Source organism: Rhinatrema bivittatum, chromosome 1 (assembly GCF_901001135.1).
Source record: "Rhinatrema bivittatum chromosome 1, aRhiBiv1.1, whole genome shotgun sequence".
Lineage (NCBI taxonomy): Eukaryota > Metazoa > Chordata > Amphibia > Gymnophiona > Rhinatrematidae > Rhinatrema > Rhinatrema bivittatum.
Window position 1 is genome coordinate 74,144,227 of NC_042615.1, and position 7,317 is coordinate 74,151,543.

Below are 7,317 nucleotides of genomic sequence, written 5' to 3' on the forward strand. Positions count from 1 at the left end.
CCCTTCTTTGGATTGCTTCCATCCTATCAGAAGACTTATGAGGAGAGGCTGAAGGATCTGAATATGTATTCCCTGGAAGAGAGGAGGCGCAGAAGAGATATGATACAGACTTTCAGATACCTGAAAGGTTTTGATGATGCATGAACTTCGAACCTTTTCCTTTGGAAAGGAAACAGTAGAACTAGGGGTCACAAAATGAAACTCCAGGGAGGATGGATCACAACTAACATAAAAAAATATATCTTCATGGAAAGGGTGGTGGAACCTTGGAATGCCCTTCCAGAAGAGGTGAAGAATACAAAACAGTCAAAGAATTGAAAGGGGCATGGGACAAACATTGTAGAACGCTAAAACCTGGAGGATGGAAATGAAGAAAAGAGTGCATGAGGTGACTTGCTCAGATGCAGTTTCTACACTTAACAGTATGCATGGGGATAAACTACTCTTAATCAATAAGCCTTGATGCTTTTAAAACAACTGTAACATTGCTCTCTGCTTTGATGGAGGGGGAGGGGAATTGAATTCAGATGTCAACCAATTTGCACTCCAACTTTTATGGTAAGGGGTACTGATACACAGATATAAGGGAAAAAAGTACAGGATTGCTTTTATGGTCAAGTAAAAAAGAAAAGCACATCAAGCAACACTGTCTGAAATTCAAGAAGGCTCTCACCCAATTCAAAGTTTGCTATGCTAATATATAAGACTTTGGGGTAGCCTGCATGGAGCCATGGGTGCTGCCATGGGAAACTTGGGCAGATTGGATGGACCATTTGATCTTTTTATGATGTCAAGACTAACTTACTATGTTACTGTTTCTCCAGATGAGGAGCAAGTCTGCAGAAATTTTGTTATAAAGATTACACAACAGGGTTGAGGGATCCAGGTCATCTGGAGGACAGTCCACATGACCAATAGATTGACTGGGAAAACTGGTAGACTAATTGGAAAAACTGTGAATTACCCTCGTGCAAGCATGTTTTGAAATCTGCTTACATATGAGCGTTAAAGCCGTCAAAGTCCTAAGGAAGATATGCAAAGTAGTTTGCTTGCATAACCTCTTAAGATTAGAAGCATGATTATGCACGATAGGTATATTTTAAATTATATGCGAACAAGTGCACATATGATTTAAAATTCCAGCGTTTCTCCACTCACATTCCCATTTGTGCCTGTATGGATGTATGTGCGCTCGTTTTAAAATTGCCTGATAGGTTCTATCCAAGTTACATAAATTTGTTTATATCGAATTTCATTCAGCAATTGACATGCCTGTATTGTTTGTTCTGTGCAACAATTCATATCACTTTCACCTACAGTTACATTTGTATCCACATAAGTATATTTAATTCACACAGAATAGCACTACATGCTTGTACGTTGCTCCAATTTTTTTTCACTTTTGTCCTGTTTGGGCTTCTGTTTTGTCTAATTGTGGCTTTAAGTTCAGTATATCTTTTTTTTTGTTTGTTTCATTTAGGGAACACAGGGAGTGTAGCTTTCAAATAAATCTGTGAGGCCCCATATAACATGTGCATTTTGCCATATGCTGATCTAGTACAATATTTTATAATCAGGTAATCACAGAATATAAAATATGTGGCATTTCCCTAACATGTGCGCATATGTTTCCTTATGCATGCGTAATGGACATAAGAAACAAACCAGAAACCGATCCAGTATTGCAAGTAGTGACCAAACGAAGAGGATCAGTAAACACCAAGTGAACTCAATAGAGAACAAATGCCCGACTCAGGCCGAGTTTCACTCAAATCTGAGCTGCTTCAGGGGCTATAGGAGTCGATGGTGTTTGTTAGTAATTGATTCAACTGGCATCAATTCAGTAGTGTGCTGATTCACTTTTGTTACTACTGTACAACCTTCACTGTCAGGCGAATATATACTGTAGGCATGTCTCCTTTTCAAAGCCCTTTAAAACTCTGTGTTTGCGCGACAAATCCTTCCTGTAAACAGGGTAGTTTAAAATGAATAATAACTGTAGAAACCACATTTCCAGCACGCCTCCGCGGTTACAGACCGGACTCGACGAGGCCATTTAAATCTTTATTTCATGCCAAAAGCTGACTAAAAGCAGTGTAAGGAGCTATTGAAACCACATTTGAAGGGCGCCTCCATGGTAACTGCTGTCTGATCGGGTATATGCTGCGTTCTGAGTCGGGCATTTGTTCTCAATAAAGTTCACTTGGTGTTTACTGATCCTCTTTGTTTGGTCGTTACTATGCATAATGGGCATGCCAGTTCCTTTACCAAAAAGCCCTGGTTTCTCCTTTATAGTGTTAGGGGCAGATTTTCAAAGGCTACGTGCATAACATACGCGTGTAACCCGAGAAAATCTTCCCCTATGTGCGCCAACCTATTTTGCTTAGGCTCGGTGGCGCGCGCAAGCCCCGGGATGCGCGTATGTCCCGGGGCTCCGAAAAAGGGGTGTTCCTGGGGCAGGGCCGTGGGCAGGGCGCCAGCCCAGGGGTGTTCCAGGGGCAGGACTGAGGCCTCCGGAACAGCCTCCATGCTGGGGGATGGCGCGCCAGCAGCCAGCCGGCATGCGCAAGTTACGTCTGCCCGGAGAGAGTCTTTTGGATAGGGCTGGGGGGGGGGGGGGGGTTTAGATAAGGGAAGGGAGGGGAAGGTGGGGGGGGGGGGAGCGGAAGGAATGTTCCCTTCGAGGCTGCTCCAATTTCGGAGCGGCTCGGAGGGAATAGAGGAAGCCTGCGCAGCTCAGCACGTGAAAGTTGCACAATCGTGCACCCCCTAACGCGCACTGACCCTGGATTTTATAACATGCGAGCGGCAGCGCGCACATGTTATAAAATCGGGCGTAGATTTGTTCGTGCCGGGTTGCGCGAACAAATCCATGCCCGCGCACAGGTTTGAAGATCTGCCCCTTAGTGTAGTACAGGTTAGTGAAGGAGGGAAGGAATCATTCAAATACAGCCCCTCCCTTGAGGGAGCTGGAATGGCCAGCCCCTTTGAAAGGTTTTATAGCAGTGCTCCACAAAGGATTCTGGGGGCATTGTGAGTGGAGGCCTTTGGAATTTTTCCTGTTTTGAATTTTTGGGCAGTCTCTTAGGGCTCCAGCAAACCCTGCTGGGAGTCAGTGAGTTGGGCCAGGGATCTGCTTTTCTTTCCTGTTTCCTGGTGGGGAAGGTCTGTATCCCAGGACTAATTTGGGTGTTTGAAAAGACTTTAATGTATAGAAAACCTGGTGAAACCCTGTGCACCACCTAGGTTCAGGGCATGGGGAACCCTGAGTCTGGGGCTGCCCAGGTCAGGGAAGACCTGCCCCTCTACATCCTCAGAGAGGTCGGAGGAGGTGGTGACCTGATGTCAGGATCTTCTGATGTTAATATCAGTTTGGGAAAAAAGATTTCTTGTTTAGAAAATATGGGAAAAATATTTGGCTGCCCATAAAAAGGTTGGACCTGCTGTTCCATCCTGGATCCCTCCCATCTAAAACAGAGAATACTGAAACCCAGCTAACTGTGAGTAAAGAATGCTGAGGACACCCAACAGGAGTCTTCACCTTGGGGAGAGAGATGTTTGGGCTCTCTGTGCAGAGTCAGAGACTTCCATTTTTGCCAGTCTGGAAGGGATGTCCTCTCCATCTAAGGGGGGCCCTGCCCTCCTGGGGACTCTATTTTTTCCTAGCCCTGGAGGGTAGATGTTCCCTCGTCCTGGTGTAAGAGAATCCTGCACAGATAGAAAAAGGAGACTGTCACAGACAAATAAACCCTATGGTGCTGAGGATTAAGTTTAAATTGTGCCATTTTCATCTGACTTTTTGCAATAGTAAAGAAGTTTAATTTGGACACTAACCAATTGACTCTTGTGTGATTATTGTCACATACAGCACTCTCATTGAGGAAACAATGCCCCTCTCCAAGGGAGAAAGACGAAGGTAAAAAGGATCACCCCTAGCACTCTGGGCCTTGGAAGTAAACTTCCCCACCACCAACAAAGGATCCTAGCCTTGGGGAAGAGAAAGAGCCATGCTCTCTCTAGCCTGGAGCGATTCCAACCCTGAAGAGTTTACAAATTCTTTTATGGCCCCCACCCATAGGCACAAAAGGGTGGGGTTACGTATGAAAATCTGCAATGCATTGAAAGCATGTACTTTTTCTACTATTTTAAAAATATATGAGCATTTATTTTGTGTGTGAAAAAAATTGTGACTTGCTCACATAAAACCCTGTTTACATCCAAGTCATGCTCCTTTCTCTGCCCACACATCTGTTCCTCTACACACCTGCTTCCTCCTTCCTATTCTTCTCCAGCCTTCCCTCCTCCTACACAATAGAAACACTTCCCCTCTACCATCTCCTGACCTCATCTACTCTCTTCACATTCATTCTCCATCCTCCTCCTAACCTTTGTCTCCCTGCTCACAGTACACTCCTATCATGTCTGTCCACTCCCCCCACTCACCCCCCTGTTGCCATGCTTCATTCTCTCACAAACTATGCACATTCACTCTGCTCTTTCTGCAACCTAAACAAAGATTAAACATTGTATAACTATTAGCAAACAAATGACTAGTTGTACATAAAAAATTCACATTGCAAAGACTATGGGAATGGTACACTAAAGATTACACAGAATCAAGACTACTTTATGCAGGAATTGCAAAAACACGTCCTCTCCTCTAAAAAGACTATCTCTAATTAGTGAGTCCAGAGTTCCTCGCCACTGCATAGAGCACTGACATCAAATGGCTGCTTGCATCAGTCTGTATTTAATTCTGAGACAGAGGTATGAAATGCAAACATGAAAGTCCAGTCCTCACATAGATACACCAATCAGAGCTCAGGTTTCTTTAACATGTTATTTACAATCAGTAATAATTAGAGATGTGAATTGTTTTTGTGTTCGTGTCGTTCTTTGTTTTTTGGCCGCCGCGGGAAATGTCATTTTTTTGCGGTTCGGGGTTTTTTTTTTCGTGAAAAATAATTTTTTGGGTTAGTACACGCTAACTCCCATTAGTGAGCACTAACTCCCGTTAGTGTGCACTAACAAAAACCATTAGATTTTGTTACTTTTTGTAAGTTTTTTTTAGTACGCACTAATCCAAAAAATGATTTTTTTGCGAAAAAATGGGAAAATCCCAATTGTTTTTCGGGCTCCCCAAAACAAGCCGAATTGGACAATTTTGTTGAAATTTTCCAATTCGGAAAAACTAATGCACATGTCTAGTAATAATCAGCATCAAAAGGCACTTTAAACTCACTTTACTACTATGTATTTTACTGCATATTTTGATTATACTATCTTTTGGAAAACTTTTATTTTTTTCTTGCTTTATTACTATTTTGGTACATAATTTAACTTTACTACCAATTTTAGAGAAAATTGAATTTTTAGCACACTTTTTAAAATATAGAGTGCATTTTGCACCTCAGTTTACTGCATTGGTGGTAAAGCTTCCTTTTTAGCATGTAGTAGAAAGAAGTACAGTAAAAATGAGCATCCATTCTTTAGCACCACTTTTATTGTATCAGCCCCATAGCTCTGTTGCAGTCTGTGCTGATTTTCCTGCTGCCACTGTTTTCATTCACTCAATGGAAATTTTGTCAATAAAGATTTGTCAAAGATTTAAACTTTTAGGTAGGTAATTGCTACTACTTTATTGTACATTGTAATTTTGAAAAGTCTTTAAAAATAGTTTCTCTGTTGTGTCACCTTTATTTCAGGATTGGATAAGTGCCTTCTTGCTTATTTTCTATATTTATTTTTTTTACATATTCCACATATAGCTACTAAACGTGTTTTACATTTTGGGCTTTTACATATTCCACAAATAGCTACTAACCTTAAGTTTTACATTTTGGGCTTTTATGACCAAAAGAACAGCAGATTTGCTTGAGTGCTTTCCTTCCTTTCATTTTCACCAGAACGACTTTCAGTGTGACAGCATTTATTAAGCTATTGACTTTTTCACATTTCTCTGTTTCTTTATTATATCATTCTCATTAAATTATGGGGGTTTTTTCAATATGTCTATGATTTCTAAACATTGTTTATAAGTTAACCAAATTTGCTGCACATATGAAAACTACCAATATTGGTTTCAGTATGGATCTGGACTAAACACATGCAAGCATATGTATCCTGCTTATTTTTCTTCCTGATCATCATTTTGTTTCCTGTCTTATAGCTTTTTAAGCAAAGTATATTTACACATTCTACAACATTAAGAAGCATTTCACTGTATTTCCCTTCATGTTGGTCCAGTTTGAAAAAAATAAAACCAGTTGAACATAAGAGACATGATCTACACATTTTAATAATGTAGACGTCAGGTTTCTTTTATTGTCTAGCAGCACATAATTTACTGGTTCCTCATTTATTCACAGTAGAAGTGTATTCCTTTTTCTGAATCTCTGCTAGCCTACATCAATATTTTTATCTCTTTAATAGACAATAGCAGTATACTTACACCTCCTCAGTCTAGCTGGACACTGCAAGGCAAATGGGATCCCTTTATTGTGAAGCTTGGTAAAAATTAGGGATGTGAATCGTTTTTTGATGATTTAAAATATCGTCCGATATATTTTAAATCGTCAAAAAATCGTTAGGGCCACGATACAATACCAATTCCCCCGATTTATCGTTAAAAAATCGTAAATCGGGGGAAGGGGGAGGGCAGGAAAACCGGCACACTAAAACCCCCTAAAACCCACCCCGACCCTTTAAATTAAATCCCCCACCCTCCCGAACCCCCCCCCCCAATGCTTTAAATTACCTGGGGATCCGGCGGTGGTCCAGAACGGCAGCGGTCCGGAACGGCCCCCTCAATAGAATCGTGTTGTCTTCAGCCGGCGCCATTTTTCAAAATGGCCGCCGCAAAATGGCGGCGGCCATAGACAAAAACGATTCGACGGAGGAGGTCGTTCCGGACCCCTGCTGGACTTTTGGCAAGTCTTGTGGGGGTCAGGAGGCCCCCCCCCCCAAGCTGGCCAAAAGTTTCCTGGGAGTCCAGCGGGGTTCCGGGAGCGATTTCGTTTTCGTACGGAAAATGGCGCCGGCAGGAGATCGAGTGCAGGAGGTCGTTCAGCGGCGGTCCGGAACCCCCGCTGAACGACCTCCTGCAGTCGATCTCCTGCCGGCGCCATTTTCCGTACGAAAACGATTCGCGGCAAGAAATCGCTCCCGGAACCCCGCTGGACTCCCAGGAAACTTTTGGCCAGCTTGGGGGGGCCTCCTGACCCCCACAAGACTTGCCAAAAGTCCAGCGGGGGTCCGGAATGACCTCCTCTGTCGAATCGTTTTTGTCTATGACCGCCGCCATTTTGCGGTGGCCAT